Here is a 24,826-nt window from a genome sequence, read left to right as displayed (position 1 = left end):
ACCAACTTCTGAATATTAATTTTGTACCTGCTACTCTACTGAATTTATCAGTTTGAATAGTGTTTTTTTCTTTGGGAATGCTTTAGTTATGTCATCTGCAAATATTAACAGTTTTACCTCTTCCTTTCCAATTTGGATGCCTTTTATTTCTTTTTGTTGCCTGATTACTGTGGCTGGTACTTCCAATACTATGTTTAATAAAAGTGGTGAAAATAGACATCCCTGTGTTGTACCTGATCTTAAGGAAAAGACTTTTAGCTTTTCCCCACTGAGTTTTTATTATAAACTAGAGGCCCAGTGCATGAAATTCATGCACGGGGGTGTGTGTCCCTCAGCCCAGCCTGCACCCTCTCCAATCTGGGACCCCTTGAGGGATGTCCGACTACCCGTTTAGGCCCGATCCCGGTAGGATTGGGCCTAAACGGGCAGTCGGACATCCCTCTCACAATCCAGGACTGCTGGCTCCCAACTGCTTGCCTGCCTGCCTTCCTGATTGCCCCTAACTGCTTCTGCCTGCCAGCCTGATCACCCCCTAACCACTCCCCTGCCAGCCTGATCAACACCTAACTGCTCCCCCGCCAGCCTGTTTGCCCCTAACTACCCTCCCCTGCAGGCCTGGTCACCCCTAACTGCCCCCCCCTGCAGGCCTGGTCACCCCTAACTGCTATCCCCTGTAGGCCTGGGTCCCCCACAACTGCCCTTCCCTGCAGGCCTGGTCACCCCCAACTTCCCTCCTCTGCCGGCTTGGTCACCCCTAACTACCCTCCCCCTGCAGGCTTGATCGCCCCCAACTTCCTTCCGTTGCAGGCCTGGTCCCTCCCAACTGCCCTCCCCTGATGGCCATCTTGTGTCCACATGGGGGCAGCCATCTTTGACCACATGGAGGCAGCCATCTTGTGTGTTGGAGTGATAGTCAATTTGCATATTACTCTTTTATTAGATAGGATAGAGGCCTGGTGCACGGGTGGGGGCCAGCTGGTTTGCCCTGAAGGGTGTCCCAGATCAGGGTGGGGGTTCCCTTGGGGTGTGGGGTGGCCTGGGTGAGGGGCCTGTGGTGGTTTGCAGGCCAGACATGCCCCCCAGCGACCCAAGCAGAGGCCCTGGTATCTGGGATTTATTTATCTTCTATAATTGAAACTTTGTAGCCTTGAGTGGAGGCCTGGGCCCGCCAGGGTGTGCGTAAAGCTTGGCTTTCTCCATTGCTGGGGAAACCCAAGCCTCCTGCTCACTCTGTGGCCACAGCCATCTTGGTTGGGTTAATTTGCATACTCACTCCTGATTGGCTGGTGGGCATGGCTTGTGGGTGTAGCAGAGTGATGGTTAATTTGCATATTACTCTTTTTTTTGCATTTCAGTTCTCTATTATATGTTTTGAAACTTTATTTGCTATTTTTCATATCACTTCATACTATTATTATTATTTATTTTTTTAATCTAATAAATCTTTATTGTTCAGATCATTACAATTGTTCCTCTTTTTTCTCCCATAGCTCCCCTCCACCCTGTTCCCACCCCACCCTCTACCCTTACCCCCCCCACTGTCCTCATCCATAGGTGTACGATTTTTGTCCATTCTCTTCCCACACCCTCCATTCCCTTTTCCCCCCGAGAATTGTCAGTCCACTCCCTTTCTATGCCCCGATTCTATTATATTCACCAGTTTATTCTGTTCATCAGATTTTTTTTATTCACTTGATTTTTAGATTCACTTGTTGATAGATATGTATTTGTTGTTCATAATTTTTATCTTTACCTTTTTCTTCTTTCTTTCTCTTCTTAAAGAATACCTTTCAGCATTTCATATAATACTGGTTTGGTGGTGATGAACTCCTTTAGCTTTTTCTTATCTGTGAAGCTCTTTATCTGACCTTCAATTCTGAATGATAGCTTTGCTGGCTAGAGTAATTTTGGTTGTAGGTTCTTACTATTCATCACTTTGAATATTTCTTGCCACTCCCTTCTGGCTTGCATAGTTTCTGTTGAGAAATCAGCTGACAGTCATATGGGTGCTCCCTTGTAGTTAACTAACTGTTTTTCTTGTGCTGCTTTTAATATTCTCTCTTTGTCTTTTGCTCTTGGCATTTTAATTATGATGTGTCTCGGTGTGGTCCTCTTTGGATTCCTTTTGTTTGGGGTTCTCTGCACTTCCTGGACTTGTAAGTCTATTTCTTTCACCAGGTGGGGGAAGTTTTCTGTCATTATTTCTTCAAATAGGTTTTCAGTATCTTGCCCTCTCTTTTCTTCTGGCACCCCCATAATTCTGATGTTGGTACGCTTGAAGTTGTCCCAGAGGCTCCTTACAGTATCTTCATATTTTTGGATTCTTTTCTCTTTTTGCTTTTCTGGTTGAGTGTTTTTTGCTTCTTTGTATTTCAAATCTTTGACTTGATTCTTGCGATCCTCTAGTCTGCTGTTAGATCTCTGCATAATATTTTTTATTTCAGTCAGTGTATGCTTAATTTCTAGTTGGTCCTTTTTCATATCCTGGAGGGTCTCACTAAATTTATCGGCCTTTTCTAGAAAGTTCTTGAAAAACCTTATAACCATGGTTTTGAACTCTATATCCAGTCGTTTGCTTTCCTCCATTTCTTTCATTTGTGATCTGTTTCTTTGTCTCCACATTTTGGCTTCTTCCCTGAGTTGATAGAGTGGCTTTGTGTGCTAGGTGTCCTATAGGGCCCAGTGGCTCAGCCTTCCCAGTTACCTGAGGTGGACACTCTTGGTGCACCCCTTTGTGGTCTGTGTGCACAGTCTTGTTGTAGTTAAGCCTTGATTGTTGTTGGTATCACTGGGAGGAATTGACCTCCAGGCCAATTGGCTGTGAGGATCAGCTGCGTCTACGCTGGGAGAACTTCTGTGCTGGAGACACCCTTATGAGACAAGATTTGCAAAAGCCTCTGTGCTCAACTTGGATGGGGTGGAGTCTCAGGGCAGAGCAGACAGCATTGGTTTCCTGTCAGCCCTGCCCTATGAGGCCCCTGTGGTAATTGCTGCAAGCACCTCTGGGAGAAAGCCGCCTCGAGTTCCACCCACTTCCAGACAGTCAAGTTTCTCCCTGAATGAGTCTGGGTCCCCAGAGTCTCACCCGGAACTGGAGTTCAGTGCAGCCAGGAGCTTTTGTCTCCCTCCCGCTTGAGAAAGCCAGCCACGTACTCAGTTGTCCGCCCTCTCCACGTGCACCTCGGTACCTCTGCCTTCCGTAGCTCCTCTGAGGCTCAGTGTGCTTTTCTCTTTCCTGACAGTCCAGTTTCTCCTCGTATGAGTCTGGGTCCCCAGCGTCCTGCCCGGAACTGGAGTTCAGCACAGTCGGGAGCTTTTGTCTCCCTCCCACTTGAGAAAGCCAGCCGCGCACTCAGTTGCCAGTTCTCTCCGCACGCGCGCGTCTCAGTACCTCTGCCTCCTACAGCTCCTCTGAGTCTCAGTGTGCTTTTCTCTTTCCTTCTGGTTGTAGAACTTCCACTCAACCAGCCTTCCTGTGGTTCTGGATGATGTCCGTTTTGTCTTTTAGTTGTAGTTTTGAAATTGTTGTGCGAGGCAGCAGTTTAGGTGTTTACCTATGCCGCCATCTTGGTTTCTTCCCCTACTATTATTTGCATATTACTCTTTTATTAGATAGGATGAATGCTGAAATTTGTCAAATGCATTTTTTGCATATGTTGATATGATAATATGATTTTTATCCTTAATTTTATTTAAGGGAACATAACTTTTGTGTCTGTCTCTTACCTTATAAAACAAGGAAATATATTACCCCTATGTCTAAAATGAAGATTCAGGTAAAGCATTTAACACAGTACTGTGCAAGCAGTAGAGGTTCGTTAAACAACAGTTATTATTTTTGTAACTATAAAGATGCAATATAAAGGTACTTCCTTCAAGCTCAGTGGGGATATGAAGGGACAGTCCTTCATTACCCACTTTCTACAACTGTACACAGTTGTTGACTCATCCCACACCTCCCACTGACTATGGTACCCTCAGGCTTGAGAAATAGATACTAGCAATTTAAAGCCTGATATTTAAAGAGCATTTTCTCCCTCTCTCTCTCTTTTTTTGTTTGTTTGAGGTTTTACTAATATCTTCATTCCTAGAATCCTGGAAGGGAAGGGAATTAGTAAATAGTATTCTGGCTTATAATTATGTGAAGGATAAGAATTTGCTACCTCAAGGGAAAATCTATGATTATGAATCTCTATAGGAGCTATTGCTTCAAGCCAGCTCCTTGTGTGGTAATAGTTTTGCAGAATGGTTAAGCCAACAGCTTTTATTTGTTTCTGATGTTAATTAGTTATTTAGCTTGTTCAACCACTTATTTATTAAATAAACTAGAGGCCTAGTGCACGAAAATTTGTGCACTCAGGGGGGGTTTCCCCTCAGCCCAGCCTGCACCCTCTTGTGGTCCAGGATCCCTCGGGGGATGCCCACCTGCCAGCATAGGCCCGCTCCCCGGGGGATCGGGCCTAAGCCATCAGACATTCTTAGCGCTGCTAAGGAGGCAGGAGAGGCTCTCGCCACCGCCACTGTGCTTGCAGCTGTCAGCCTGGCTTTTGGCTGAGCAGAGCTCCCCCTGTGGGAGCACACTGACCACCAGGGGGCAGCTCCTGCATTGAGCGTCTGCCTCCTGGTGGTCAGTATGCATCATAGCAACCAGTCATCCCGGGTCATTCTGCCATTAGGGTCAATTTGCGTATTGCCCTTTTATTATATAGGATATTGATGAGTGCTTTCTATGTGTCATGCACTGTTTTAGGTACCAGTCGTAATAAGTTCTGTAAAGGAAAACAATGCAGAGAACATAGATAAACAGTGACAAATTGGGGGGGGGGGGTGGCAATGGAGTGTGCTATTTTAAATATGGTTTCCTTTGAGCTGAGCAGAGAGCTACAGAAGGTGAGGGAGTGAGGCATAATAATATCTGGGGAGAAGCCTTTGAAAAAGAAGGGAAAGCATGTGCAAAGGCTCTGAGATGTATGTGCTGGGCATGATTGAGCAAAAAGGCCAGAGTGACTGAAGTGGCATGAGTAAAGGGGAGAGTTGGGAGAAGAAGAGGTGAGTGAAGTGGTAGGAAGACCTTTTTATTCAAAATGGTCTGAGGAGTCATTAGAGTGTTTTATGCTGGAGTGACAGTAGCTGACACATTTTTATTGCATCACTTTGATGGCTATATAGAGAAGGGGATGCAAGGGCAATAGTAGCAGAGAGGCAGTTATCACAATCATCTACATAAGAGGTGATGGGGATTTGGACTAGGATGATAGTTGTAGAGGTGATGAAATGTGGTCGCATTCTGGTCATATTTTGAATATAGGGTCGTTGGATTTGCTAATTGATTTGATCTGGGGTATGAGAGAGAACTCAAGGACAATTCTAGGGTTTTTCTATGAGCAACTGTGATGGTCACTTTTATGTGCCAACTTGAATGGGTCACATGGTGCTCAGTCATTTGGTTAAAGATTATTCTGGGTGTCTGCAAAGGTTTCTGGAGGAGTTTAACATTTGAGTCAGTGCACCAAATAAAGCAAAGTGCACTTCCGAATGTGAGTGGGCCTCATCCAATCGGTTGAAGGGCTGAATAGAACAAAAAGGTTGACCCTCTTGCTAGCGTGCTTGAACTGAGACATTGATCCTTTTCAGTGACTTTGGGCTGTTGCTAATGTTTGCCTCACTATATTTTTTTGGCTTCTCAGTGCTTCCATTACCAGGGTAACCAATCCCCTGCATTACATTTCCTATTTCAAATCCTGAGTGGTTCATGTTTGTCTGGTAGGACAATGACTATTGAGGCTTGAAAGGGACTCAGCCAAGAGTTCCATGAGTAGTGAGGATTAAGCTCCAGCTCTCTGTGTCCCAGCTAAGTGGCAATATCTAAACAATGATTCTGGATCCTAAGTGTACATTAGAATCTCCTGTGGAGTTTTTTGTTGTTGTTTTTAAAGAGCAATGTCTGGTCAAATTGAATCAGTCTCCAGGGTTTTGATCCAGATATTGGTGTTTTCTTAAGGATGACTTAGATTTGAGATAGCTTCAGAGGTGTGTGTGTGTGTGTGTGTGTGTGTGTGTGTGTGTGTGTGTGAAATATAAAAAAGGTTTTCTACTATGTGACCTTAGAAAACTAATGTGGACCAAAGATCAGAGGTACATCTAGTAAAAATTTTCCCCCTTAATTTAGTTCATTGAGCTATAATTTGTATACAATGAAATGTACTGGTACAGATCTTAAATGCATAGCCTGGTGAGTTTTGACAAATGCAGACAATTGTGTAACCCATATTCCCACACACTTGTACAGATACAGAACATTTAGTTACCCCAGAAAACTTTCTCATGTCTTCCGATGCTAGCATCCTCAAGAAAACCACCATTTTGATTTCTATCAACATAGATGAGTTTCATATGTTCTAGGACTTCATATAAACAGAAGCATACAGTATGTACAATTTTGTGCCTTGCATCTTCTACTTATCATAATGTTTTATAACTCATTGATGTTGTATATATTGTTAATTTATTCTTTTTATTGATGAGGATTATTTCACTGTATGAATAAACTACAATTTGTATCTTAATTTTCCTGTTAGTAGACACTAGGGTAGTTTTCAGATTGGGGACATTATGTATAATACTGCTTTATAATGATGCTTTTAAGTTTGTTAACATTCTAACAAACTTAATTCATAATCATCTTGGAGTTTTCATAAAAAGTCTTTATCATATTGCCAAATTTTTCACCTTAGTTTGCTGAGTTTCTATGATGAATGGGTGTTGAATTTTATCATATGCTTTTTATGCATTTGTTAAGATTATCACACTTTCTTCTTTTGTTAAATAGTGAATTGTATTGCTTAATATTTCAATGTTAAAATAACCTTGCATTCCTGGGATAAATCCACTTAGTCAGGACATCTTACTTTCTATATTACTGGATTTTATTTGTTAATGCCTTGTGAAGGATTTTTAAAATCTACTTCCATGAAGAATATTGGACTGCAATTTTTGTGGGTTTTTTTGTAATGTTCTTATCTTATTTTTGCATCAGGGTTTTGATGGTCTCATAAAATGAATTGTATTTCCTTTTTTAAATATTTTCTGAAAGAGTTTGTATAAGGTATATATTACTTCTTCCTGAAGTGTCTGATGAAGTCACCAGTAGAGTAAAGCTGGCCTAGAATTTTCTCATTGGGAAGGTTTCCACTATAAATTCAGTCTCTTTAACACATGTAACTATACAGATTTTCATTTTTGTGTGTGTCAGTATTGTTATCTTTCAAGAAATTTATTGTTATCTAAGTTGTCAAATTCATTGGAATAAAATTTTTCATACAATTACCTTATTATCCTCTTACTGGCTGAAGTATATGAATTGATGTTCCTTCTTTCATTCCTGGTATTGGTAATTTGTGAGTTTGTTTTTCTTGATCAGTTTTCTAGGGGTGCATCAATTTCATGAATCTTTTCAAAGAAATAACTTTATTTTCTCTAGTGTTCTCTGCTCTTTCTGACCTCTGTTCTTACCTGCTTTGGGTTTAATTTGCTATTTTTTCTAACTTCTTAAAGTAGAAGCTTATGTCACTAATTTAAAAATGACATTTCTTCTTCTCTATTAAAGATTTAAAGCTATAAATTTCCTTCTAATCACTGCATTAACTACATTCTATATATTTTGATATGTTGTGTTTTCATTATTATTTAGCTTGAAATATTTAAACTTTTTTCTTGTGATTTATTTTTTTATCCATGGGGTTACTTAGTTGCTTAATTTCTAAAGATTTGGAAAGTTTTCAGATAACTTTTTGTTATGAACTTGTAGCGTAATTCTTTTTAATCAGAGAACTAAGTCTGTATAATTTTAATCCTGTAAAATTTACTGAAACGTGTTTAATGGCTCAGCCTATGCTTTATCTTAGTGTATGTTCCATGGGCGAATTGAGCGTATACTCTGCAGTTAATGAGAATACTATTCTATAAATGTCAATTAGACATAGTGTTACTCAGGCCTTCTAGATCCTTACTGAATTTTTTTTTTGTGTGTGTGTGTATAAATTTTCTATCAAGCACTAAGAGAAAGGTATTAAAAATTCTAACTGTGATTGTGGATTTGTCTGCTGATCCCTTTAGTTCTGTCAGTTTTTGCTTCATGTAGTTTGAAGATCTGTTATTAGGTACATACACATTTAAAATTATTCTGTATTTCTGATAAATTGACCCTGTTAAGAAATGTCCCTGTTTATTTCTGGTAATATTCTTTGCTCTGAAATCTACTGCGTCTGATTAATACAGCCATTCTAGCTTTCTTATTATATGTACTAGAGGCCCAGCGCACAGGAAATCGTGTGCGGTTAGGGTCCCTAGGCCTAGCCTGGCCTCCGTCGCTGGCCTCTGCCGACCTGCGCCGCTACATGAAGCTCCCCACCCCGGGATGCTCTGCAATGCTTGCGGCCCCTCGACTGCTCTGCGAGGCTCCCCCCCCGCCCCTCGACTGCTCCGCGAAGCTTGCTGTTGCCCCACAAAGCTCGCTGCTGGACGCTCCGGGAAACTCCCCCTGCCCCATCACTGCTTCCAGAAACTGGCTGCCGCCTGGGTGACTGCTCTGCTAAGCTCACAACCACCCCACGAAGCAGCCCGCCACTGCCACTCAACAGTCGCCAGTCCCATCCCGCCACCAGCCCCACCTCATGGTGAGCGGTTCGGGGGCTGGGTGCTCCATTCACTTCATGGTGACCTGTCGCCCATTCGGTTGTGACACCACATACTTCTTTATATATATTAGGATTTGCATGGCACATCTTTTTTTTATCATTCTCCTTCTAATTAATCTGTACCTTTCTATTTAAAGTGTTTTTCTTATAAACAACATATAGTTGGATCTTGTTTTAATCCAGCTTGACAATCTCTGTCTTTTGATTATAGTATTTACTCCATTTACATTTAATATAATTATTGATACCACTGGATTTGACTATCATTTTGCTGATTGTGGTCCACTTGACACATCTGTCCTTTTTCTGCTGTTCCTTCTTTATTGCCTCCATTTGTGTTAAACAAGTATTTCTTAGTATTCCATTTTATCTCCTCTATTGGCATATTCTTTGAAAAACCACAAAATACAATGTTAATTTAGTTTAGTCTACTATGACTTAAGATTATGCCACCTCACATATATGTAGTATACTTATGCAATATACTTCTCTTCCTCCTGTCCTCTCTGATATTATTGTCATATATTTTACTTCTATATATGTTACAAACTCCTTACCTTATTATTTCTACTTACAATAGTCAATTGTCTTTTAAACAAATTAAAAAACAAGAAACATACCTACTATATTTACCATTTCTGGTGTTGTGTTCTTCATTTCTCTGTGTAGATACAACTTTCTGACTGTTATTATTTTATTTCAGCCTAATGAACTTCTGTTTATATTTCCTATGCTGCAATCTAGTGTAATGAATTCTCTCAGCATTTGTTTATATGGAATTGTTTTTATTTTTACTTTAAAGATATTTTTTCTGGATATAGAATTCTGGGTTGAAGAGTTTTTCCCCTCCCATTTTCTCTTTAAATGTTATTCCCTTGTCTTCTGGTTTACATTGATTTTGATAAGAAGTTAGTTCTTATTTTAATCATTATTCCCATGTAGGTGATATCCCCCCCCTTTACGAATTTTGTATTGTTTTCAGCAATTAGGCTACATGACTAGAAAGAATTTTCTGTGTGTTTATCCTACTTGGAATATATTGGGATTTTTAAGATATTCAGGTTGTTATTTTTCATCAAACTTCAAAATTTTCAGTTACTATTTCTTCAAACTTTTTTTTTTCTGTTCCAGTCTTTCCTTCTTCTTCTTCTGGGACTACAATTGCAAATATGTTAGACTTCTTGGTAAGGTCCTCCAGGTTACTGAGACTGTGCTTATTTTTATAACTTTTTAAAATTTTTACATAATTCCTTTTGACCTGTCTTCAAGTTTACTGAACTCTTCTTCTGCAACATCAAATCTGTTAAGTCCATCCAGTGATTTTTTTTTTAAGTCTTCATATATTGTATTTTCCACTCTGAGAATTTACTTTTCTTTATGGTTTTCATTTCCTTATTTTGATTCCTTTCCAATTGACACAAAACGTATGAATATTTTCTCTTACATCCTTGAATATATTTATAAAAGTTGCTTTAAGTACTGGTCTATTAATTTCAACATCTTTGTCACCTCTGAATTTGCTTCTATTGAATTTTTTTTCTCCTGAATATGTAGCATGTTTTTCTGCTTCTTTCTATATCTAGTAATTTGTTACTATGTGCTCAAAGTTGGGATGCAGTTTTGTCGAGGGCCTTCCTTTAGTAAGTGCTGAGTTTTGTTCTGGCTGGCAGTTAGTTTATGTGCAGCTTAGACTTTTTCAGGGTTTGCTTTTAGGCTTTGTTAGGGCAGGTCTAAAGTTCTTATCTGGGGGCTGGCGTAGCATTATTTCTGATGTTTGGTTATTCTGGAGTCTCAGCTAACTGCTGTGGATTTTTAGTGAAATCTTTACTCTCTGGTTTATCAGAACAGAACTAACTCTGGAATCCTTATTCAGCTCACACTTCCTAAGTAGTTATTCTCTGTCAGAACCCTTGAATCCTCACCCTGAACATGTGCAGCTTAGGACCCAGCCAAGACTCAAGGAGCTCGCTACATAATTCTGGGCCTCTCTCCTCTCAGCTGCCCTACCTGACAATTCCAGTAGCCTCAGCATCCCTGAATTCTGATCTATCTCCTCTCTACCTAGAAAAACCACTGCATCTGTTTGGGCTCTACTTCTCTGTGCCTTGATTTGCAACATGACTCTAACCAGATTTTTCTTTTCACCTAGTATTGAACTTTTCACAGGGTTAAAGGAGAAGTTCACCTTGTGTGTTTTCCTCCTCTCAAGGATTATGCCTCTCGATTGCCTGTTGTCTAATGCCCACATACCACTACTTCATACATTTTGCCCAGCATTATAGTTATTTAAAGTGGGAGGGCAATCTGATACCAACTTTTCTATCGTGGCTGGTATCGGAAGTTGCACCCAGTTTTTGCTCTGCTGCAAGACCCTAGGAATTTGTCTGTCCTTAGCGGAGGAAGGGTTAATAGAACAAGAGGAGGAAGAATCCCCTTATATTTAGGCTCCAAAATCTCAATACTAGAAGAGATTAAGAGCAACAATCAGATCCCAGAAAAAGAGCTTGAATTCATATGTGAATAACACTTTTGCATAAAAATCAAGAAAATACCTATTATGTTTCAAAGAATGAGAAGATGGTTTGTTGGTGGATAATATGAAGGAAGCAAAGCCCCTTTAGCCTACTTTGAGGCAGACTCCTAAAAGCATGTTTTTTAACAGTATGGTAATGAGACAGGTCAGTAACCCAGGGCAAGTAGAATAGGCACACTGAGACAAGAAAATTAAGTAAGGCCAAACAGTTTGGGGCAGCTTGCATCCAGCTTATGAATCTCAAGACCTTATCTTCCCCAATCCAGGACACTTGAGAGCAAATGGTTAATACCCCACTTCCCTTAGCCAGAGAAGAGAAGAGAAGGCAGGAGGAGGGGAGGAGGGAGCTAAAAAGGTAGAGTTTTATCTCACTCAGTGAACAAAGAAGTCAGCTGCCTTAGGACTTGCCAAACAAGATGACCAGGTGTATGTACAAACATCCCAAGAAAACACACAACAAAGTAAAAGGGAGACTGAAACCTAATCTGCTACCCAAGATATCTGTATTTTAATAAATTTGCTTGCCTTGCTTCCTTAATAAATTCCCTTGCTTTGCTTGCTGTCTGTCACTCATTTGAATCTTTCTTACTGACAAGAACTGAGGAGAGGACAGCCAATAGCAGTAGGCTGGTGCCAATTACAGTAGGCTGGAGGGTGAAGTGGAATTTCAATTGATTAAAGAAAATAAAGCAATGTAATCTTTTTTGTACACAGTTTGGGGTAAAACTTTCAAATCCTCTTAAAAAACTCTCATAAAGGCAATTAGTCAAGTGAGTTTCTTTGCTGCAGACATACAACCTCATGAGATACTTAGTTCTAATCATTAGAAAATTCAAGGACTTACTTAAACTATAGAAACCTAGCCAAAACGCTCCTGCAAACTCTTTGAAAGCCATGCTAGCAATGATAAGAAGAGGGGTCCTTCTCTCAATGTAAATCTGTGAACCATAAACACTGAAGGAATTACACGTTCTATAGTGCACTGAGAAAAATCAAGAGATAAAAGTGAGGAAAAAACTCCCTTTGTGATGCAAATTAAAACAATTACCTTGCTAATAATTGCAACAAAATACATTTTGCAAGCTATTATAAAGCATACACTTATAATTCATAAATAAGAATTAATTTTTTTCATTGTTAAAGGAGAAAAAATCTGTTTGAAGGTATTCAGTCTTGATTATAAGTATTTGAGCTTCTGCAGAACAAAGACATCTACTCTGGCTCATTTCAGCAGTGAAATGATTTTATTTTTAAAAGAATTAAACATCTAAAGGTCACTAAAGGAGGCCCACAGATGAAGGATTGGAAGCTGGCCACCGGATCAATGTCCCCATCTGCGCTGCAGAGCTGCTCCAGGGAAGCCATCAGAGCCCGCCCACCTGCCCGCCCCCTCCCCTGGCTGCCCCATAGCCAGGCACTGGACATTGCCAGCCGGCCCTCTGTGACTGCAGCTTCGACAAACTGGATGTCTCTGCCTTCACCCTGGCCAACTGGATTCTGTGCAGCCTTGCCTCTCGCCATCACCAGCTTCCAAACAAATTCAGAACAGATGTGCCTGATTGGTGGACCTAGATTCCACGGTTGCATTTTTGCTACACAGGAGGCTGGGAAAGTGAGGTTCTGGCTTCTATACTAGAGGGAACTGAATTCATAAGATGGAAAATTACCCCAAACACAAGAACAAATTTCAACCATAGCTGCCACACATAAGCCAACAAATAATTAGAATGGATAAATAAGTACATAAGGAAGGCAGGAAGGAAGGCAGGAAGGAAGGAAGGAAGGAAGGAAGGAAGGAAGGAAGGAAGGAAGGAAGGAAGGAAGGAAGGAAGGAAGGAAGGGAGGAACCTTACAAGTTATTTAGATCAATTTCCCCATGTTACAAATTTGAGGAAATAAAGACTGGAAGTGATTTACCCCAAATCGACTCCTTACTCTAGATGAGGCGCTTTTCAATTCAAAAGGATGACAAAACCTTGGGCAGTCCTTTCTTCTACAGAAGACACCTTTACTGACTATGATATTCATGCTTGTTGAACCCAGATTTGGCACCACAATCTTTCTCAACACAGCGCACTGAGCAGCCACAACCACATTAGTACAAGAAATGAAAACTATTTGGCATGCCTGTCTGTACTGAATTACGCCGACATTCGCTCAACAAACTCTTGAATAAATTAATGAACAGAATAAGGTCTAGTATAATTGACACCCTTGGAGCCCACAAAGATTATTTGTTATTTGGGTTATTTGTTACATGATCTCTTTGAGAATTAAGGTTTATTATGCCTAGTTGTCTATATTGTGGTTACTGGCACAAATTCATAATTTGTTTACAATGGTCAATAAACACCAGGCTTCAACTGGTTGCCTTGCCAACAGTAGCATCAATCTTCCCATTCATTCAGATGAAGATTTTCCCTCTTTGCTATTGTCAAGTGTCGAAGTGGGCAGGATGATGGCTTGGGAGGTGTTCTTCCTGGCACGGGAAGCAATACCTGCAAAGATGCTGCTCTACCCCTGTTGGTTCCCTTTGGAAGTTGGTGGATGGCAAACCAACTCTCTAGCTGCTGTCACTGCTGAAACCCGGTGTGGGTTTATCTACACTGTATTAGTGTGAAGCTAGTGCAAAGATGAAACAGGACTGGTTTATGCTTAGTTAAATCAATGAGTATAATGACATTTGTGTAAAGTATAACAAGTTTGGGGGGATTTTTTGGATAAATTATGCTTTTGTATGCAAGTGGCAGAAACTTTAACTCAAACTGACTTTTGGAGAAAAAAAAAAAAAGAAACGTATTGTCTCAGTGACAAGGACACTGAGAAGTGGATTTAGTTCCAGGGACTCAAACAAGGGCACTTCTGGACTTTGCCTTCTTTGGCGTTGGGTCTTTCCCTCAGGCTTCGCAAAATAGCTACTGGAGGCTCCAAATTTATACTCTCCCAGGCTCCAATCCAAAGGAATAGATAGCACTTCTTGATAGCTCCTACTTAGTACTATTATTCTGTGCAATTGGAACAATTGTATGTGAACCAATGACCGTGGCTTGGGCGGTTCAGTGCTCTGACTGGCCGCGAGGTTAAAGCCAACACTGTCACACCTGAGAGCGGGATTGTCCACAGCAAGGGCACATCAGACAGTGTCCAGCAGGAAGGAGATGGGGAGAATTGAAGAGAGTTTAATGAAGGTACCACACATGAGGTGTGGGCAATGGTAAGGAAACCAGGACTAGGAACGGTGGGACACCACATCACCCCTAGACTGAAGGAACAGGAGGGGGAGCTGTTACTGGCCCTGGGTGAGAGGTGTAGCCATAGGTATGAACCATAAGCCAGAGCCGTGAGGACGTCAAGGCACAGAGCCATGGCCAAAGCACAGCCCTGAAGAGAGAGTAGAGGGGCACAACTCCTCCACTCGCGCCTCCCAAATGCTGTTTAGCAAGTTGGTTTCGTTGCCAACATTTTTCAATTGAGCTATTTAAAATAAATTATCTGTTTCCAACATCCCTGGGAGGATATGGCAACATCTGGTCGTCTTTCCTCCATGGCAGGGTTTCCTTGGAGAATAGCTGCTGCCTCTCTGTCTCCTGGGCAAGGCCTCACCCCTCCTCCTCCCATCCTTGTCTCCAGGTGGGGGCTCACCCAGCGCCCGGGGTGTCTAGGCTGGGCCTGCTTCACTCTGGCAGGGCAGCATTCTAGGAACGTGAACTTCAGCTCATTGTTAGAAAGAATTTTCGATGCTTGACTTACTAGTCTTGAGACTGTCACAGCAAGTGTTTAGACAGTCAGATGCCCTGGGAACATGGCAATGGGATTCCTCTGTTATCTTGAGAATAGATGGAAAAAGGACAGGATTAAGAACTGGATTCTGTCTCCTTTAAGAAAATCTTTAATGCTCAGATTGAAAAACACTTTTAAATTGGATAATGTAGTCACATAATTCAGTAGGTGGGAAAGTCAGTCTCCTACTTCACTCCCCTCCAGAAGCAACCATTGTGCCCGTCTTAGGTGTCTTTCCAGAGATGGCCAATGCCTATGCACACTTATGTATTGTTCCTTCCTGAGAGAGAGAGAGAGAGAGAGAGAGAGAGAGAGAGGGAACACAGCCTTTGCAGATAAACTCTCAGCATCTTCAAAAGCACAAATCCAATCAGGTTAGTCTTCCACCTGAAACCCTGCGGTGATTTCCTGCGGTGTAACCTGGCTTACAAGGCCCTGAGCGCCCTGGCTGCTGCCTCCCGCTCAGCTGTCCTTCTTGGCAATGTCACCTTCAATTGTCACCTTCCATTCTTTGTTCCACCCACTCTGAATTCCTCTCATTCCCTTCCTGCTCAGGACCAATCTGTCCTCACCTCCTGTCCTTAGTCCATGCTGTTCCACTGCCATGCCTCACTTGTTCACTTCTGCTTGTCCCCAGGTGTTTATTTACAGAGCTCGTCCCAGATGCCTAGACAGGCTGTGTCCCGCCACCGGCCCCCCGCCACTCGGTGTCTGTGTCCTTAGCTGTAACACTCCCTACAGTGTGAGGTAATCGCCTGTCTTCCCAGCCAGGCTATATGAGGACAGAGACTCGCCTGCTTCACTCACCAATAGATCCCCAGCATTGAGCACATGTCTGGCACAGAAAAGACATTAAAACATAGTCATTAAACCAATGAATGAGACTCACTAGAGAGGCAAAGAAAGATCACAGGCCTTGCTACTCAATCCCACCCCATTTCTTGGCACAAATGTGGGCTGTGTCTGAGTAACTAACTTGTTTTCTCAGAAGCAAGAAAGCATTTTTATGATAAAAACCCGAATTCCAAATGTCCATTTCTGATGTTTAAAGATAAGTTACACTTTTATATGATGTGAAATAAGGATTTCCTTTGATCTATCCGCTGCTCAGCTCTGAAAAGCTTTAACCTTCTCCATTCTCTGATGAACAAGTCTCAAACTGTATTAAGAGCAACTAAACTGATCATAATTTTCTGTGCTCAGAGCAATAAACCAACAGATGTTAGGAAAGGGCATTCGAGGAAATGCAAAATTATTTATAGGAATACAGTGGAGCCAAAAATTTACTGCCCCCAAAACAAACATTTAACAACTGTTAAAAACAAGCCAACGGGCCCCAAATGGAGTCACTTGTGTTAGGCTCTATGTCATCAAACTGAGACTTAATTACAGTTTGGCTTCCCCAGAAATGGAATCTTAAACCTGTCAGTCAGGAATCGCCTGGTCAGCACGAGTTGGATAATCTGCCTGGTAGACTCCTGCCACTCCTAAAGGAAAGTAACCTTGTAATGACTTTTTAACCGTTTATGTTCCTTGTTTCCACTCCCTTCTGCCTGTAAAAGTCTTTCATTTTGTATAGCTCCCTGGAGTTCCTTTCTATCTGCTAGGTTGAATGCAGCCCAATAAGAATGGATTCTTGCTCAAATAAACTCATAGAAAGTGTAATGCGCCTCCGTTGATTTTTTAAGAGTTCTGCTGTAAAAAGGTGGAACTGAAGGAGCCCCCCTCCCCCAACTGTCCCCAGAGGCAGGAGACAACCGGAGGTGGGTACCTGTTCAGCACGGAGCTCTCCATCCTCTCGCTGCCGCAGGAGGTGGGGGGTAAGTCCCTCCGTGATCCTAGCTTTGTGGCTTTAGTGTCATGAGCTTTCAGACATTATCGGGGCTTTTCTTTTACAGAACTGGGTCCAGAAACCGCTGGCGTTGGACTGGATCCAACTGAGGTACCGGACCAGGTCAGGGTTGGGCTGGGCTTAACTTATAAACTGGATTGGTCCCAGTGGGAAGCCGCAGGTGAATACAATTTTGTTCTGAGGCTGAGCAAGGTTAACCTCACCGAAGATAATCTTGAATTACAGTGGCCACAGCTGCAAACGTTTAACCTGGATAAGCGCATGCATTACAGGGGTGGGAACCTTTTTGCTGCCAAGGGCCATTTGGGTATTTATTAACATCATTCATGGGCCATACAAAATTATCAACTTAAAAATTAGCCTGCTGTATTTGGTCAAACATTTAATTAACTCACCCCTAATGCCTTGGCAGGGCCAGACCAAATGATTTCGCAGGCCTTAAAGGGCCCGAGGGCCGGACGTTCCCCACCCCTAACTTACAAGGTGCTCTAGCTGGGTCTCCATTAACCAGGGTGAGTGGGGAAGGGTAGACCCTGTGGGGTATTTGGAGTGGAGGGGGGCAGGAATGGAGGGCTGGAGAAATGCCCCTGTGTGCAGCACTGGCCCCTGAGCGGGAGGGCAGGAAGCACATTCCATAGTACCCATCTCCTCCGGTGCGCGCTGCAGGCCTCCCAGTGAGGGGGATCCGGTTCAGCAGGAGGGCGGAGCACTGGGAATGAGGCAGACGGGAAGATGTGGCATGGTTCTGGTTGATAACTTTCTTCACAGAAAATCCGCAGTCCATGGTTGAGCAAAGGGATCGTCATCCAGCCACCTGGGAATAGGCAGGCAGGAGTCACCTAAGCAGTCGGGGGTTTTAAAAAGGGATCCGGTTCCAGCAAGGTCATTGGCAGCTGAGTTTCCGTTGTAAGCCAAGGCCACTGGGGAGTGGCAAGCAGGGCCCGGTGCCTCTGTGGGCACAGGAGGCACCAAGGATGCCATGAACGTCATGGTGGGATGATGTCTGGTAGATACAATAGTTGGTTAACATTTTTACTTGAAAGTTTGGTCGTCTGTGTTTTAGAGTCAAGAAATAACCCACGAGTGTCCCCATGTCCAAAGCATAACCATGTTTTATCAGAATTCCCTAGTCAAGTGATCAGGTGCCAGGTCTCTGTGTGCCTTTCCAGCCCCTATCTGTCAATCTCCTCCCTCCCCACCCTCCTAACCCCTCAGTTAGCCACAGCAAACAGTTCACAGACCTCCCGCCTCCCTGAAACGCCCTTGCCTTTTACCCACCCTTTGATGGGCTGGTGGACATCTTGTTAATGCCTCCACTTCCCGTCCAAGGAGAGCTGATCCCTCCCACCCTTATCTCACTGCTTTATATCTCAATCAGTGTATTTATGACTGGGGTTAAAATTCAGCCATCATGCACCAGGTTGGCTGCACCAGTTGCAAATTTATTGAAATGCTCCTTGCGGTTGATAAAAAGCCGCTGTCCCAAGACCCCCATGTGCCTCCTCCCCCAGCCCCCGCTCCACCAGGCTCCCTCCTCTAGCACTTTCCACACCACCCAGGACCCAGAAACTGGAGGATTGATGCTGTGGGCAGCAGGACCCTCCCCGACACCCTGGCCAAGATATGCTCCTGCTCTCACTTTGGGAATTCCCAGTGTGGATCAGAACTCCCAGGTTCAAGTCCAATATCTGATTCATGAACCCCTCCACTCCCCTGAGCCTTACTTTTCACATCTGTAAGATGGGCATGGAAGTCCACTTGCAGGGCTCTTGGTAGGGTTGCTGGGTCAGCAGATACACACAATTTAGATTTCAATAGCTAGGTTGTGGTAAATTTGAATACCACATTAATCTGAACGGGAATGCTAAGAGAATCCGGATGAAGGAAGCAAAGTCTGGCCAGCACTAACCTGAGCCACTTGGGCTGACAGGCATTGTTGCCGGCCAACCCTGTCACACCCAGGGCCAAGGGCAGAGCCCAAAGGCGGGGCCTCATTTCCTAAAGCCAATGAGGTGGCCCAGTGAGTGCCAGGTTTCTTATCAGAGGTTAGTTGTCTAAATCTCTCAGGGCTTGTGATAACACACCATTTTCCTTTGCCTTTGGTTTTTCCCGAAAGCTCCTGAATGGGCGGGTGAGCTTGAAAGCTGCAGTCTTCTGAGAATCGGCATTTCTTGGAAGTTCTTAAAAGCCCAGGCAATATTCCCTGGAAAATGTGAAGTTCCTGGGGTTTATTAGAAGCTTAAACTTTCGGTCAAAGTTAAACATCTAGAAAAATGCTCCTGGGAAGTATCGTCAACACCTTCTTAATTGGCTGCCTTGGCACTGTCTCAAGGCTGCGGTTTGTACTTCAGATGCTGGAGCAAGACCAGCCCCTGATCACAGCCCCTCCTGGGACAGAAGATAAGTAATAACCCCCCAACCCCCCACCCTCACCCTGTGTTTCCGAGTCAGGGAAATAAAAGGAGCCTGGCGGTGGGAGTTGCATAAATCATGTTTACATTAGGGTTAGAAAGTACATTTCTCCCCAGGAGAGTATTTCCCTCCAAGGTCTTCCCCCTCCCTGTCTGCCTCCATCCCCACAATCAGGGTGAGAGGTGAGATCGGAACCCTTGGTTCTTCCTAAATGGGTTCCAGGGCCCGGGTCTAACACCAGGGAAGTTCCCACCTCCCACCCCCCTTCCCCCGCCCCCGTGTGTTTGCATCCAAATGGGCAAGAGTGTGGACCACAGGACCCAGGTAGAAAGAACAGGGGTGGGCCCCAATACCTCCTCTTAGAAAGCCCCTGTCCTCCGAGCTGCCGCCTCCCAGCCCACCAGGAGGACTCAGGAACCACGCTGTGAGCACAAGGGGTGGGACCCCTTCTAAAGTTGTAGCTGGCATTCCTTCCCCTTCCTACTGCTTCCTTCCATCCCCTGGCCCTTCTACCCTCCCAATGAACAGGGTGGCATAGAAAACAGGCCATCTTTCACCAGGAAGCAAACTCTCTGTTTTCAAGATGCAGTCACCAATGTTAACCAGCCTTGTTTTCAGGAACTAGGGACCCAGTTCAAGGAACAGGACATTGCTATGCAAACATGAAGAGGCTGTAGAATGAAATGCCAGTTTGTTCTAAAGAGCACTTCACAGCTCCTGGCTGTTTCCTGGGGGGATGGGGGGAGGGACAAACCACCATCTGCAGATGGTTCAGCACAAATGTATGCCATTTCCATGTGTTAGCAATGCAGTGCTAAAAATGAATCTAATCAAAGTGCCTTTTTAGCAGGGAGATGTTCTTGCTTAAATCCAGAAAAACATTTCGGTCATGTCCATATTTTTAAAAATAAAAACTCAGCTGACTTTCTGTGATATGCCATTTAAACATTCTAGAAATAAATATTTGTATTTAAATATATAACTAATGGTTTATCATTGAACATTGTAAAGCATCATCTCGTACCATGGTGGAACCTCAAAGAGGATATATTCACAGTTTAAATTTCAATATGCTCCACTTTTTTTTCCTTTCATTTATTGAGTTAAAACCCAAACTACTTAGAGCCATAAATTTTGCATTTTATATGCCAGTCAGACCAATCGGAGAGGGAACTTCCAATGCTTCATTTTAGGTTATGCCTCCACAGGAAAATAATTTGACTGAGTTCAATTCATAATTTGATCAAACTTTTGGCTTAAGTAAGTCTTAATTTTGTTTAAAGTCTATTCCAGGGGTGAGAAAGGGTGTCAAATAGAGATACATTATTCAAACAAAAACGCAGCTGTCCCAGGGAGAAAATAGAGTGTATGGGTTCAGAGCTCAGGCCTTAGATTTCACTGCCCTGGGTCCTATTCTTGGCTCTGCCACTTATTAGCTAATTCAATTTCAACAAATTACTTAACCACCCTCAACCTCATCATAAGAACACTTAAGTCATGGTGATGTGAGGACTAAAGGTGAAAATGTATTTAAATGCTTATAGTTACTGGCACATAAGAAGCATTCTATAAATATTAACTATTATGGGTACTATAGACTGGTTTCACAAAAGTTCCTAGCAATGAAATCTTTCAAAATTTGATTCTGCAACTGGCTATTGGAATCCTGAATTTGCCTCTTGGATCGCCATTGCCATTGGCTCCCCACCAGTTCTCATGACTTCACTACTGAACTCTAAAGCCAAGGAAATGGAAGGAGGATATTTGGTATTAAAGACAGTAACTCATTGTGAATCAGGAAGGGGCATTATCTTTCAAGTCATTAATGAATCAGAAACTCGGCCAAGGCATCAAGCCTTCCAGGGAGGGGGCTCATGGGCTCTCAGAAGGTGGCCGACAGCAAACTTCCTTGGATAGGAGCATCAGCCCCAGTCATCACATGTAGTCCCTCGGGGCATGTCCCACCATGACTGGGCTTGGCCGTTTGGAGTCCAAAACACAAAGCCAGGGGACCTCAACGATAGTGGGCATCTGGAGTATTTTTCAGTTCCAACGTGGACTGTTTTCACCATGAGACCTGATATGGACAAGTGGGCCTCGACACAGGCATGCTTCTACCCCTCTTTTCACAGCCTGCCCTCCTCTAGCCCTGGTTTTCTATGGTGCCAACACATATCCCTTTGGACATGGATTAAGTGGAATAGACAAGACTATCCTACTTATTCAGAAAAGGACAATCCATTTCATCTGGATGTAACCAAACATGCACAATATTCTGAGGATTATGTCACCATTACTTACCTGTAGGAAGGCAGGTAAGAAAATATATTCCTCTTCACTTCCTAAGAGACAAATATAAGTACATAAGTGAACAGAAAGAAGCACAATTTCTTTATTGTGACTTTCATATCTAAATTGTTACAGGTTAGGAATTCTGGATACCACAATCTAGCACAGTACCTAAAACATAGTATGTATTCATGAATGTTGAATACATGAATGTGTATGAGCTCTCTCACTTTTGTGCCTCTGTCTGAAATCTCTACCTTTGTTCTCTCAGTAAATTTCTACTCATCCTAAAAGTATCTGCTCAGTTGCCATTCATTCTGTGAAATCATTTCTTGCATTTTAGGTAGGGGAAGCCCTTTCCTCTGCTCCCATAGAATCCCATACATCAAGCATGTCAAACTCAAAGGTGAACATGGGCCAAATAAATGAGGTTTAAGTTTATGTGGGCTTAAAACAACAAAACAAAAGCTTCAATTTTCATAGAAATGTAGGTTTATTTCTATAGAGACATGCTGAATACAAAGGGCTGAAATAAATGAGTAATCGTTAACATAAAATAATAAAACATTTTAATAAAAATTAATATTTTTTTCTTGAACATTAACTTACCAGACACTGAATAACTGCACAAATAAATAAGCATAACGCAAATAACCTTATTTTTCTTGTTCTCCGAAAGCAAAATATTTCCTGTTGCGGACACCAAACAAGTCAGTCCAAGACTAATGACATGGCAATCAGCTGCTAAAATATTCGCTGCTAGTATTAGTGGAGAGAAATGATGTGCCTGTGTGTAAGGCGTGTAAGGGAAATGAATGCAACACAATTATAGTAATCAGTCATTAGCGAATGTTGTAGTTCATTATTAATAATTATGTATAACAGGATATTGTAAAAATTAAGTTACAAAATTTTTATTGAAATGTTTCTTACATACCATTATATTGGCTGGGCCGCAAAAATATTCATTGTGGGCCACATGCGGCCCGCAGGCCGTGAGTTTGACATGCTTGCCATACATCCATGCCAAGGTTTCTATATGCAAACAACAGAGCCCACCCTGGCCAGTTCAAGCAGAAAGAGACTTGCTAAACACCTAAAGGATATTGGGTGACTCACAGAATTTTGGGGAGTAACAGCCAGGAAAGAGCCCAACTACTAGTATACTAGCTGCTTGAGTCAGGAGACATAGCAGCTGCTTCTGCTGCTCCTTAGTGCTCACCACCCATTGAAGACCTGAGGATGTAATAAGCATGGCTACAGCCACCTCAGAACTGACGCCTCTGCCACTCTTCTCGCTGGAAGATGTAATCTCCCGTGTACAGCTGCCACCTCCTGTGGATCACCTCCGCCTCCACCTGTGCTAGAACATCCCATTGGAAGAATATCAGCCACTTGTCTGAACCCTACCTGCAGGTGGTTCTGGGAAATGTAGGGCTTAGTTTTCTAGTCTCTAGCAGAGGAAGGAAGCATGTTAGGAGGTACGTTGAGTGAACCATCCAACTACATGTGTGTGTCATGCTTCATGACACCACTGTCTCTTTCACTTGGTATGAATTTCTTAAAATCTGAGAGAAAAAAATAAGCACCATGGATCAGTGTAAAAATCCAATATCTGACCAATAGGAGCTCCAGAAATAGAAAAAGGAGAGAAAGAAATAATACAAATCAATTCCCCAAGATGAAGGCCAAGAGTTTCCACACTAAACAGTGAGTTTTATAAGACCCTAGACACAGCGCATGAAATTTCAGAATACCAAAGGTAAAGAAAAGATCCTAAAAGCTTCGGAAAGAGAAAAAGTCATCTACAAAGGAACAAGAAAGATAGACTGTCAAAGCAACACCGTGTGCTTAAAGAAAATGGAACAACACTTTTACAACTGAAGAAAAAATGTTCTTAGACTTGAAGTCTATCCCAGATAAGATGTCATTAAATAATGATGGCAGAATAGATATCTTTATATGTGCAAGACTCAGAACGTTTATCTCTTATCCACCCTTCACTTGGGAGTCACTTGAGATGCACTCCAGTAGAATGAGGAAGTAAATCAAGAAAGAAAAGTCAGAAGACCCAGGAAATGATGTGCCCAATTTAGAGAAGAACTGAACAGAAGGAAATTAAGAGCAAATCATCAGTCCCAGAAGGCGATCTGCCTAAATTAGAAGAGGTAAATGGAGACTTCCAAGAGGAGGGCCCTGGGGAGCAAAGAAGTTTCATAACCTGGATAGTAGTAAGCTGGAGACATTGTGGAAGTATAAGAAATATGATAAAGGCAGCGAATGCAAAATTTAAGGCAATTAGAAATTCCAGGAAAAATACAAAAGTATGAGATGACGGATGTAATCGTAGCATACTACTCTTCTCTCCAGAAAGATAATACTGTAAAGACTGTTTAATGATTCTCAATTTTTAAAATCAGCAAAAAGACAAAGCATGCACAGAAAAGACTAAAAATATTACGAATCTTAATGTAAAAAATAAATTCAAATGAGAAAAGAGGGAAGAGAGGTGAGAGAATGATATCTTACAGAGTAAGGAGTATAGATAGTGTCCAGCATCCTTATCACCCCACCCTGCCATCGGGTAATAGCTCCTCGTTTTCCTTTTGAGTCATTTCCCCTCCCCAACACATGCAGTCTTAGGGAAACTGTCAGTCCACATATCCTCCTCTGGCTAGCCAAAGGCTGAGCATGTAGCCCAGTGTAAGCCAATCAGATTTTTTCTTCCTGGAAAATTAAGAATCCCCATTAATCCACATTGGGCAGTGCCCTAAAGAGACAGTGCATTGATTCCTACTCCTTAGAGTCCCAGAACAACTCTTATTCCTGGCTTTTCCAAAGCCTGACTCTTCGGCTTCTTTGATTCTATGGATATCTGTCCTTCCCCTACCAAAAATAAAACAAAAAAATACTCATCTTTTTGCATAAATTAGCAAGAATTGATTTCAATTAATAAGATAATATGATAAATAGAAATTCATTTATAGTGTTTTAAATTACAAAAGATGGGAACTAAAAATAGTGATGTAAGTATGTGAAGGGTGAGGGGATTAGAAAGGGATTCAGGGAGCAAAACACTCATATCTTAACAGGAAGTCAATGTAAAAAATATAATGTTGCCAAATCATGAGAGGGCAGTATAGCTAATTATTTGTCAATTTAATTTGTCAATATAATTTGGAAGCAAGCACCAAAAATTTTAAAACTTTGAAATTTAAAAATAGTAATGGTCTGTAGAAAAAAGGAGCAAGTTAGGGAGAAGCA

This window comes from Cnephaeus nilssonii (genome assembly GCF_951640355.1).
Source record: "Cnephaeus nilssonii genome assembly, chromosome: 6".
In the NCBI taxonomy this organism is placed as follows: Eukaryota; Metazoa; Chordata; class Mammalia; order Chiroptera; family Vespertilionidae; genus Cnephaeus; species Cnephaeus nilssonii.
This window is presented reverse-complemented; position numbering follows the sequence as displayed.